Source organism: Musca vetustissima, unplaced genomic scaffold, assembly GCF_032173495.1.
Source record: "Musca vetustissima isolate MV318-11 ecotype Yass unplaced genomic scaffold, APGP_CSIRO_Mvet_v1 utg2526, whole genome shotgun sequence".
In the NCBI taxonomy this organism is placed as follows: domain Eukaryota; kingdom Metazoa; phylum Arthropoda; class Insecta; order Diptera; family Muscidae; genus Musca; species Musca vetustissima.
This window is the reverse complement of record NW_026876681.1, coordinates 142,519-156,536: the sequence shown is the minus strand read 5'-3', so window position 1 is coordinate 156,536 and position 14,018 is coordinate 142,519.

Here is a 14,018-nt window from a genome sequence, read left to right as displayed (position 1 = left end):
AAGTAAAATTAAAAAAAACACTCAAAATCGAGCTTCAAAATGTCAGCATCATTTAAAGGTAGATGCAGTGAAAATTTTGAAAAATGATACATAAGGGGCGTAGTCCCCATTTTGTTGGATTCTAGTTTTATTTTGACACGAAGACCTTGCAATGAGTGGCTTAGTCACAAATCGATAGAGAACATAAAAAAACTGGTTCGCCTCAACGTGTTTTTACACATACTAAAAGCGATTTGGCGACGATTCCAATAATCCACGGCATTTTTTCGCGAATATTTTCTCAAATTTACGTTCAATACATTCTCCAGCAATTTTTCATTTAATATATGGTAATTTCTCGTCCTAATCTCAAAATGAGAGTATTAGATATAGTCGTCGCGGCTTCAAAACATCCCAAATAACTTTAGAATAATAAAAAGAAGGTTTTGCAAAATAAATCGCGAGGACAGGACCTTAAAAACTATTAAAACCAAAATCCGACAAACAAATTATTTAAAATATCGCGAAACCCCATTTTTCTGACTTTGTAAACTTTATGGTTCATTAATATTGATCTAGGAACCAATATATGCGATGAAAATAGCAATAAGGTGGTCAGATTCAAAGAAGTGAACAGTTCTAAAACAACAGAAACTACCAACAGTACATGAAGATGGGAGAAAACATCATTCTTCGTCAAATACTATTGCGTTTAAAAAAACTGTAGTAGCTGGTGACGAATACGCAGTCTATATTTTACATCCGTTTAATACAATCAGTTGCGAATAAAATGCATCAGTGAATAAACTGGTCGATCTATTTATTTTCGAAATTTGATGTATTTCTATTGCCACAAAACCGTTCATATCTTAGAATCTGACCTTCTTATTGCTATTTTCATCGCATATATTGGTTTCTAGATCAATATTAATGGACCATAAAGTTTTCAAAGTCTGAAAAATGCGGTTTCGCGATATTTTTTTTAATATTTTGTTTGTCGGATTTTGGTTTTAATAGTTTTTAGGGTCCTGTCCTCGCGATTTATTTTGCAAAACCTCCTTTTTATTATTCTAAAGTTATTTGGGATGTTTTGATGCCGCGACGACCATATCTAATAGTCTCATTTTGAGATTAGGACGAGAAATTACGATATATTAAATGAAAAATTGCTGGAGAATGTATTGAACGTAAATGTGAGAAAATATTCGCGAACAAATTCGGTGGTTTATTGGAATCGTCGCCAAATCGCTTTTAGTATGTGGTTACCCGCAATGGTAACTATTAAAAGACAAAGCGTGTGTTATATAATGATTTTTTCAAAAATAATAATAAAAAGCAAAATACTTTTTTGTGATAATCATTTTTGTGTTGGTATAGATTTTGGCCGATATCTTCGAGACCAATAGATCTTTCGCCGTGATTCTTGCAGAAATAAGATCTAAATATGTCCACAAACATACCCCATCATACATAATTCATTTTACATCTTTAGTATGCAGGTTTTAAGCGTATATATTAGAATTTTGTCAAATTTTTATTGAGGCAAAATACTTATTACACTCACTGTATATAGATTTGTATTTCAAACTATTCTAAAGAAGGTATATTTTCTATAAAAATTTTATGATTTACAGCTTCCTGTTATATAGTTTGATTAAAAACAAATAAATGTAACATTTTAAGGAACCAAACTGTTGGACGTACATCATTCGAATTCGTTCCTTTTGAATTTATAAGAAAGATGATGGTATAATATTAAATTTGTCAGCTATTATATTCTCAATAAATACTATTTTTCATGTACAAAATACGTCCGATTTTTCATGTGTTACGTTCAATTGAAAATTTTCCAGTAAATATTTTGTATTTTGCGGCAAATTGAATTTACAAAATAGATAACTCGATATTTGCACGTACAAAAAAATGCAACTCTCAACTCTCGTTCCCACGCCTCTCACATCCGGCCCTGCCGACCGAGGGGGCTACCTCCCTATACGCAGGGAGCACGTACACACCAAAGAATTAGAATTAGATACATTAAACAGACATTACATTAACATACATTAAACAGACAACAGTAAACAAAAGCTACAATATAAAATTTAAAATATAAAATTTGGCAACTGCTGCTCAAATTTCAGGTTCTACTGTTTCCAAGCCCAGTATAGAATTCTTGATAACATGCAATGGACTACTTAGGCATATAACATTACTTATGCTATTATATATTACACATAAGGACCTCATTGGGTTGTTTAGTTCGTAATTAGTTCTCGCGATGGACAATTTCAACGGTTCAAAATTACGTGTTCTTCGAGAGGGAACATTAAAAATTATTTCTCCCGTAAGAAAAGGTGAATCAATCAGACCACGTGTTAATTTAATAATAAATAATGCTCTTAACATGAAACGTCTTTTTTCTAGTGTTGGAAGATTAATTAACAATAAGCGACTTTTATAAGGTGGAAGTAATTCCGATGGGTTCCAATTTAGGCCACGCAAGGCAAAGATCAAAAACTGAACTTGAACTGACTCAATTTTATCACTGTGACATTTATAAAACGGACTCCAAAGAATGCAACCATATTCTAGGACTGGGCGGACAATACTAACAAATAATATTTTAGTAACATAAGGGTCATAAAACTCTTTAGGCCAGCGTTTAATGAATCCTAATAAAGACTTGGCTTTATTAACACCAGAATCGATATGAAGATTAAACCTTAGTTTAGGATCTAAGATGACGCCAAGATCAGTTTGTATGTATATGGGAGCTATATCTAAATCTGGACCGATTTTCCCGAAACTTGGCTCAATTCAGTACGTTATGCCAAATTTGGTGCAAATCGAAAGACATATAGGGACTTTGGTGTACCACGGTGCAAATCGGACGAAACTATATATGGGAGCTATACCTAAATCTGAACCGACTTTTCCCAATTTCAATAGGGTCCTTGGGCCAAACAAATGAGCTGTGCCAAATTTCATCCAAATCGGACTATAAATGCGACCTGTACTTTGTTTACAATTTAACACCAACAGACGGACGGACGTGCATAAATCGACTTAGAAAGTGATTCTATGCATATTCTCAAAAGGAACTATGGGTCTATCTCGTTTCCTTTTGCCTGTTACAAACATATGCACAAAGACATAATACCCTGTACCACAGTGTGGTGAAGGGTATACAAATTATGGACATAGCCAATTATATATTACAACATAACATATATTCCGACCGGGCGTACAAAAGTATTCAACTCACCCATCCATTTTCGACGTTTTCAATTGACACACATCGCTCATAACTCAAAAAACCGATTTTGCAGAAAATGCGTTTTATGTTTTCAATTTATTCACACTTTATATGGGACAGAGGAACTTCTACAGCTTCTTAATTAGAGTGTGTAAGAGATATTCATATAAATTTTTTACACAACATGAGGTATATTACAGCGAACAATCGTACATGATCAACTCGAAAATCATGTTTTTTGAGTTATGCCTCTCTTGCAGCAAATGAGCGATATGTTAAAAGGTCACTGCGTATGTGGTAAATAAAGACGTTCAATAAACCCTATATATGTGAAAAAGTGAATGTTTTAGTAGGCAACACATTAAATGAGGTTCGAGCTTCATATAATAGAGAATTGTCTTAATTTTTGCTTAGACAAAACTAAAGTAATTCTACAGTACAAACAAATGAGCTTTAAATTTTAGTTGTTTTTACCGTTATAATTACTGCAATTATTTCTATAGGTAATTTTTAACTGGATTTTATTACAATAACATGTATCTGGTTTTTATCTTGACCTGCTGCCAAATAAATACAAAAATGTCAAGGAAGAAATACAGAATACCAATTAGACAACTAATTACCAGTGATTAAGAAAAAAGTGTATCACAACAATTATTTTGGAGAAATATTCAAAAAATAAATACGTGATTTCTAGAATTAAAAGTCTGTTTTATGCCACTTAATCGGTAGTGAACGTTCCTGCAAAATAAATATCAAAATAATATCAGTTCTTTCTGATCAACAAATTGCCATAGAATTACCTACTTATTTCTGAAAAAAAAAAACTTTGACTATGAGTTTATTTTTGTCTTACAGATTGCAATTTTAATTGCTTTAGTTTTCGCCACCAGTGTATATGCACTAAGGTGTAAACTATTGGAGTGAATGTAAATGAAGGACTGGAACAACCCAGTAGAAAGTGTCTTGCAGACAACATTAACGAATCGAGTAAGACAGTGTCAATTCCTTGAAGAACCTTTACAGACAACAATATGAGATTTTTGACGAAACTTTCATACAAATGTCGCAACTTACTCGATCTGTCGTTGACGACATATCCGCTTACAATGTCGTTGATAACTGAATATTTGTTGTCATCAGCTATACCCACTTTAAAATTAAAAAAAAAAATAAATGTACTTTTTCATTTATATATATTATGGCATGCATATAACAATAAATATACATTGTATTTATTAATATCATATCTATACTAATAAAAGAGTAAAGTGATTGACTGACTGACTGATTTAACGATTCATCAAAGCCCAGACGAAACGGCTGAAGCTAGAATCTTGAAATTTTGGGTAAAGGTCATTCTTGGTCCAAAGGTGACAGATAAGGCTGGGTTTTTTGAAATTCGTACTAGAACCGTACGAAAAGTACTAAATGCGAAACCACTTATATTTGGCGAACCGGTAGACCTAGAACTCTTAAATTTAAAAAGTGGTTCACTGATGGAGTGTAAAATAGATAAAGCAAAGGATTTTTTGGACATTCGAACTATATGTATACCAAAAGTACTAAAATGTACTAAATGTGGTACAATGTCGTAGCATGTGAATGGATAGAGCTAAAAACTTTAAATTTGGAATGCGAATAAGGGTTGATATGCAGCGAATAAGGGTTGATGTACTCATGTGTACGAAAAGTACTATATTTGGTACAAATTTAATTTGTTACTTATGTGTACGCAAAGTACTAAATCGAACTATAATCGGTACAGTTTGCATTTGGGTGAACCGATAGAGCGGAAACAATGAAATTTGGAGTCAGGATCACTGTAGGAGTGTGGGATTGGGATCATGATTCCGTTTAAGAAATGAATACTTATGGGTACTAAATGGTACTACATTTGGTACAATTTGAATTTTAGGTGAACCAATAGAGCTAGAATCATGAAATTTGGAGTTAGGATCACTGTTGAGGTGTAAGATTGAGATATGAAAAAGTTTTAGAAATTTGTACTAATGTGTACCAAATTTGGTACAATTTGAATTGGGAGTGAACCATTAGAGGAGTGAACCATTAGTAAATTTAGTACAATTTGATTTGTGGGTGAACCGATAGAGTTGGAACCATGAAATTTGGTTTTAGGATCGCTATTGTGTACTAAATTTGGTACAATTTAAATTGTGGGTGAACCGATAGAGTTGGCTCGACTCATGCAATTTGGTACTAAATAGTAGTCAAATTCAATTTATGGCCGATATTAATGTGTGGGGTTTTTCTGGCTTTTAGTTTTTCTGGCATATGCAGTCTTCTTTGAAAATAAAATAATATGTTAATACATGTTTAAATATTACCCACATTCGCTAACGAAGTAGCGGGCATATGCTAGTAATAATATAAATGTACACAATGCCTGAGATATTGGTGTGACGACTTTCTTCATTTTAACAGCATCATTACAGATTTAAAATTCATATGAAACATCTTTCAGATATTACTATGTATATTTGCCATTTAATTCCATCAACCTAAGAGTAAAACAATGCTGAAACGGACCAACTCTATTTTTATTCAAATTATGTATTTTATTTACGATAGTGTAAACACTTAGCTCATTTAACATTTAAATATTTGAAATTAAGGGTCACTTATGTAAATAATCTGTAAATAGTACCATAAAATTACACCTCTGAATCTACTACCATTGTATACAACCAATACTAGATTAGAATCTTGCTTCTCAAATGTAGTACTAGAAAACCCAAATTCCAATAAAATCGCTACACTCCGAGTCTGGACTCCCCGACTCTAATTCGTTTAGCGAACACTGAAGGATCGTTACCCACGCTTGCCCAAGTTGATGGACTCGGATCATAAACTGAAAGCAATTCCTAAACAAGTAGTAAAAAGTTAATCTTGTTGTTTCGGATGAAGCCATACCAGCTCCGCTCACGAGGTATTCATGGTTTTATATTTTACTGTGTGACAGGGTGAGCAAAATTTGATTTTTGAAATCCTCATAACATGCAGTATTATTGCAGATTTTGGCATTTTTTTGCAAGGTGTGGTATTAACACAAACTGAAGTCAGCAACAAAATTGTTGTTAATAAAGAAAACTTTATGCAGGAATTTTCTTAAAAATTATGGAATATAAATATATAGTTTGTTTTGGGACTTACAGTGGAATTTGGCGTAGAATATTTTATTTCTTGACATAATATACCTAAAATTAAGTTTCTTATTACTTTTATGCGCTGAGTCGAAAAAGTACTGGGAAAAATTTTTTTGAAAAAAAAAAAAAAATACAAGAACATTTTGAATTTTTTGTTCAAAATGTATGACTATATATTAGTTATATATATTATATACAGATTTCTCTTGTTCAGTGACTTATGCTAAAAATTGATGGAGAATATTTTTGTTCCTTGTACCATCTTTCAAAAGCGACATCTTGGGGGAAAATGAGTAAAAACTAGTTTAGGCTGATTTTTAAGTTTTAGTCTATTAATAGACTTATAGTAAAACATTATGGCGAACATTTCTGTAGAATATTCTGAGCACCTTTTACCCCGTTTTGAATGAGTTTGCAATCACTTCTGGAAAAGGGGGCCGAAAAGCCCCCTTCAATGAGTCGGTTGAGGGTTAAAGTTGTATACCAAAATTTTATCAGGAATTGCCGAAGACACTATATACCAAAAATGCAAGGATTTCATGAAAGCATAATTCGAAAATTATCAAAATTCTTGGAAGAGAGGAATATTGACCGGTTCACATTATTCACATTTCCTTTGTGAAACATATGATTTTTTCTTTTAAAGGCTTAAACCAAATGTTATGATTTAAACTGAACATTACAATTAATTATGACTATCGAAAAAATTACAGTTGGCTTTAGCCATCGTAGAGCCCATCGATTTTTTCACGTCTTCAAAAAACTTAGTTCCGGAGAATAATTTCTTATTATTCAGTCAGATGTATTAGAATTTAATTTTTTATGCGCAGTGTGAAATTTCGTCCCAATAATACAACAGGAGGGTCAATGGGTACACCAAGATGGAATTGGATAAAACGTTTCACAAATTCCAATACGTCTTATTCTGGGGTCAAATAAAACAGCGATGCAAAATTTCATATCATTCGGATCGTAACTGATTTTTCTTTACAATAATACATGGACAGACACTCAGGAAGTTATTTTATAAATATCCTCTGAAGTAACTTGTTACAAACGTATGCACAAATACATAATACCATATACCACAGCGTGTTGTAGGGTATACAAATGTGAAAACTTTAAGTGAGCCACCTTAATGTTACACACCAACTAACTATTCAAATAAAATTTTGCAAACTAACAGACATTTTGCATATATATCTGAATAATAATGTGCATATTTGTGTGAACATTAATGAAGAATACATAAAGTCATTACTACGAAGTTTTTACTCTGCGTAAGCATTTGTAAAACATGGTGACATGCAATAACGAGACAACCTGACAGCCGAGATATGTTGCATAAAATGTAACAGAAGTTTTATTTCTGTGCATTGCAGAAGGAATATGACAAATTTATTTTCAATTTAGTATATGACTGGGAATATGAGTAGAATGTTTGAAATTTATATGTGCATGTTGCTCGTGGTGAACAAGATCGGAGTTCATTCGAAAGACAATTGAATAATTAACAAATAAAAGCAAGACCATGCTTCACCATATACTATCGCAGCGAGAGGACTAAATATTTAAATGAAATCCTCCAAACCAATTTTTAAAATATTCCACAAGAGTTGTTAGGTAGACTATACAAAACATTAAACAAAAATTAATAACGTTTTTGAAGAAAATATTACAGTCAAAAGTATATTTTCTGTCAAATTAAAACCAATTTGGGTTGAAAATGAACTCATTCTTTAGTATAAGAAATACCAACAAAGGCCTTAGTATAAGAAATACCAACAATATTGATTTTTAATTGATCTGCATATACACAGCCTTTCCGTGACCCCAATGGTGTCAAATTGCACGATCTTCGATACCATTTGATATCGCCACGACAAGAAATTATGCGGCCTGGAATGGCTCTTGCACATAAAGCCATATTCGCTCGAGTTGTGTGACATGTGAAACCGTCTTGTTGAAACCACATACTCTCCAAGTCGTATTCTTAAATAGCAGGCAAAAAGTGGGTTTTTATATGACCCAGCGCTCCGAGTTTTTAAAAACAATTATACGGAGTTTGTAAAAAGAACCCAGAAATAGCAGAACGTTTTGCTAATTTTTTTGCCACTACTTATGCATATGCAATTTGTCCCAATATAAGTTCATATCCTTATGAGCTATCCAAAATAGAACAAATATTTATGTCTCTCTTACAAAGTCAAGATGTTGCTAAATATTTACGTAGTCTACAACCAATTAAAAGAAAAAGATGTTGCCCTCTCTTTGCGTACATAGAGCACATATAAAGTGTTGTAGGGTTTAATAAAGTCGTGGTCGTCCGACTGTGGTCATTTCCTTACTGGTTTGATTTAATATTTATTACATTTTTGTGTCATTGAATTTGGATGATATTTCTGTTTATATATTGTAATTAATGTAAGTTGTACCATTAGATCTCTGCTCTCGGAATTTTAAATTATATTAAATTGCCACACTTTTGTATTAATCGACATTTTTCACAGGGTAATTAATACCCTGTGAAAAAATGTCGATTTTTGTATTGTCAACGACATCATATTTTACTTGTCAGCGAATACTAACAAGAAAACATGAATGAATTCATGAACAACAACTTGTTTTGACAATATGTCACTCATGGTAGGTACAACTCGAATATTACGTAAATCATTTACTACTTATTATTAATAAGGTGCCTAATTTATATGAAGAATAATTAAGACACTTCTCCCTCTGTAGAAGAAGTATTTTACACCGGTATGTACGCAAACAGTAAGTACACACGTTAATGCCCATAAAATATCCTACACAGCCACCGACTCTCACAAGCACACAAATTTGTTATGTGATAAACCAAGTGAGTAAGTGATATGCACAACAATTTTCGCCAACTCCTTGTTTTTAACAACTTTATCCGTTTCACTAAATTAAGTCAATCGCGAGCGAGCGGGCGTTGTAAATCGTCTGTCATTCACCCACAAACAAAAACAACAAACAAGTTACCAACTTCTCTAGTTACTGCTGCAAAGGGCTCTTCCAAAGCTGTGTAAATCCCATGAGGCCATAAATTAAACCCGCACACCAACAGCCGCACGCCTAACGACATTTGAAATAGAAAACAAATAGCAGATTGTCGACTCTGTCACACGGATGTCTTTGATGCTAGTGAGCAGCTGATTTCATGCCGTCCCCCACCCATCACATTCCCACGAATCTGACGCCAAACGAGGTGTGAACACACGATTCCCACAGGAGTACGCTATCCAAAGGAGGCAAGTGAATATAATGTCACTATATCACACAGCGTATTGCGGGGAACGGATAACTGGGAGGAAGGAAGCCATTACCTGAGCGGTGTGTTTTGTTGGGAGCGAAGTTTAAAACAATCTGCAAAAGTTTTATTCAACGTTTAATTAAATAATGAATATGAATACTGGCTTATCAGCAGAACTTGTTGCATGCATCAATTGGATTCATAGACTATTTTTAATTGTGTTAAAAAATATTTGTCAGATTGTAAAACAAAAACTGAAATAAGAGATGTGGGAAACATATTGAATAGTATCGTTTGGTTCACTAAATAATTCTAAAAAAAATAATTGCAATTTCAATGAACTCGACTAGTCAGAATGTCACATTTTTATACCGTTCACGGTACGGTGGAGTGTATATTAATTGTACCCTTCACCACATTGTGGTAGAGGGTATTATGTCTTTGTGTATATGTTTGTAACAGGCAAAAGAAAACGAGATAGACACATGGTTCCTTTTGAGAATATGAATAGAATCACTTTTTAAGTCGATTTATGCATGTCCGTCCGTCTGTAGATGTTAAATTGTAAACAGAGTACAGGTCGCATTTGTGATCCGATTTGGATGAAATTTGGTAAAGCTCATTCATTTGGACCAAGGACGAACTCTATTGAAACTGAATAAAATCGGATCAGATTTAGATATAGCTCCCTTATATAGTTTCGTCCGATTTTACGAAAATGGTTCCCAAAGTCCCTATATATCTTCCGATTTGAACGAAATTTTGCACAGTGTACTGAATTGAGTCTAGAATGACGTGAGCCAAGTTTCGAGAAAATTTGCACGAAATTTGGCATAGGGTATTGAATTAGGTCCAGAATGATGTGTGCTAAGTTTCGTGAAAATCGTTTCAGATTTATATATAGCTCTCATATATATTTTCGTCCGATTTTATGTTAATTTTGCACTAAAGACTTTAAGTTAGGCTGGCTGCACACAATTTTGTACAATGTACTGCAGTTACTATATCCATTCGTGTGCCAACTTTTCTTGAAATCGGTTCAGACTTACATATAGCTCCTATATTTACTATTGTCTGATTTTAAGTTAATGGTGCCAAGGGCCTTAGCTAAGCCGATTAACACAACGTACTGAAATTAATATAAATTAATCTCTGGCGAGTTTCCTTGAAATCGGTTCGGATTTAGATATAGCATAGCTTCCTTATACAATTTCGATCTATTCATGTTTATTGTACACCAAATAATCAATGGGTGCCAGATTGATTTAACATTTTAAACAGTGAAGCATACCAAATATCGTGTGTTTACCAAATTAAAAAATTTGGAATAGGATGCAGAATGACATGTGTTGGGATTAATGTTAGTCGGTATAGTTTTAGATAAAGATCACATATTTAAGTTCGTTCAATTTCATGTCAATGTTGCCTCGAAGAGGCGATGTCTGTTAGAATACATATGTAGAATATACCCATTGTGGTGAAGAGTAACATAGAGTCGGCCCAGTCCAACTTTGCTATTTTCCTTACTTGGTTTTTATTCCGTTTGTTACAGATCGAAACATTCTCTTGATCAAATCAAATCTTCCTACTGAAAATAATGAATATTTGTCAACTTTTTAGTGGTTTGATGGTTTTGTCGGCGCTCTTGATTTCCGCAACTGAAACATCTTACAGATCGGAACATTCTCTTGATCAAATCAAATCTTCCTACTGAAAATAATGAATATTTGTCAACTTTTTAGTGGTTTGATGGTTTTGTCGGCGCTCTTGATTTCCGCAACTGAAACATCTTATTTCAAAAATTCGAAAGGCTACATGTCTGGCTCTGGTATGAACTAGTATTATTAAATTCGCACAAAAACACAAAATGGAGTTAGCCTCTGGTAAAAAATCTCATTCGAAAAAATCGCGTTTAAAGTTTGATGCTGACACAATAAGTCGGGTATATCTTCAAGGGTTGTTGAGATTTGTCATATTTCAAGCATTTTGCAAATATATGGGTCTACATAGTCCAGATTACTCTATATGAATGTTTTACACAACATGAAATCTGATATAACGAACAATTCCGCATCATTAACTCAGAAATCACGATTTTTGAACTATTCAAAACTATCATTGTGACATCACAACCATCAAACGGCATAGACATAGTTATGTATGCAGATGATAAAACGATCATGCAACGCTTTGGCATTCTTCAATGCATCGAAAGCCTTTGATAGGCCATAGGCCTTGTGGTATTGGGCTCCTTGAAAACTGCTTTTCGTCGGTAGGAGGAGTAGCGCCTCAAGTGTGTTATCTATTCGTGACAGAAGTGAAATCGAACAATACGATTTAACTCTTCAGGCACAAGGATGCCAGAATAGAGGCTTCAGTAGCTGGAATATCCTGCTTACATTATCATTGAAATTCCATCCGGTTCCACCCGGCTTTGGATTAATGACATCTGCAACATATTCCCTGGTAAATTGTGGTGGTACCTCCTCGGCTGGGAGGGCTCTTATTCGAGGGATTGTAAAACATGACTGCATGTATAAGTTTACCATCATTCAATGAGAAAAACGCTTATTTTTAATTGCACACGTAAAATACAAAGCGTAGTTTACCTTCTATTTGTGTATTTGCTCTGTACTATTGACCAAAGTAAACTGGTTCTGCTATCAAGCCAAATACTTCTAGCCATATGTGCACGTCACGTGCCAATGCAGATTGTTTACGTAGTGACAATTAGTTTTTAAGCGATAGCAAATATGCAAACTGAATACTAGTGTGTAATATTTGTACAATAACACTGCTGCTGCATGTGTTCATCAAATAATCGAGATGAAAAATTGTAAAACTTAATTTGGTAAAATGATAATTACACCATTCGCCATGGGAGGGTAAAAAGTTGGATGGTAAAAAGTTAAATTGGTAATTGCAACTTATAACGGTGTTGTAGAGAACTTGTATTCACATAAATACGGATTTTGTAATTTATGACATCTATCATATCGGTATCCCAAACGACCAAAATATTTTCTAATTCCGACGACATCCATGAAATTTTGTGACAAAAAATGAATTTACATTGAGTGATTTTTTATACAGATTGGAATAAACTGTCACCGTCAATTTGAAATGTTATTGTCATATGATAACTAAGTTGTATATGTCGAAAATTACCTGAAAATCAAAAGAGACTCAAACATAATATCAGTGTTCAATCTTTTTAATAAAAAATATATACCACGAACAAAATATTTCATATTTACGTATACTATTGAAGCCACGAAATGGATGACCCTCCAAAATTCATATCTTACATATTCCAAATAAAACGTCTTAAATACATCAAATCTGATATATGTTGAAAAGATTCAATATCGAATTTTTGAAATGCGGACATAAGCTTATATATACCAAAAAATATAAACTAGTAGTTATACAGTAGTTTTTTGCGAATATGATCTTTTTATCAGAGATGGTCCTTCAGAAACTGATGTAAATGACATACATTTCCGATGTATAATACATACGTCAGAAACTTCGGAAACCCATCCAAAACCATTAGGTTTTTAACAAAGTAACTATTTCCATTAATCAATTTGGTAATTACGCATGATCTACTCGAATCCATAACAAATTTCAACTTTTTCTTCTCGAAAAAGTTTAGAATTTTTTATCAGTTCTAGTAAGGAAAAGTCAGATACATGTGAAAATAATATATATTCTTGAAAATAACTGTATATTGTAATAACATTAAAATAAATGACGTTTATTACATATTATACAGGTATACGACGTTTACATCTTTTTGAAAGTCGAAAACATAAAAATTTGTCACACGGACCTCCCTGCCTTCTATTCCTTAAAAATACGAACTTGCCATATTATCCTTTTTATGGCAATTTAATTTTCCTTCAAAATTCGCATTTTCCCTGTATGACAGTTTACCATCTCGGTATTGTAAATCGCTGTTGTTTTCTGGCACAAAATTAATCGCTGGTATTAAATTTGAATTTAAACGTATAAAAAACAAATTACAATATTTATTAGCTCAATATTATTAGTTGTTGTTTTGACATTTTCCAACATTTATATACTGTTGTGCTTACTTCAACCGCAAAACATATTTTGAATATCCACTTTTAAAACTTTTGTTTTTTGTTGTACTATTTTAACCACTCATGTCACGTCTAGTGCCAAAACCAACATTGTTAGCCAACTGCTGTGTACGTATGCGTCAAACCAATGAGACCACCACTTAGAATTTTGTCACACTCTCTCCATTCGTTCCTGTGTTTCCAGGAAATTAGAAAAGATTCAATACCACTGAAACGCAATGTAGGGC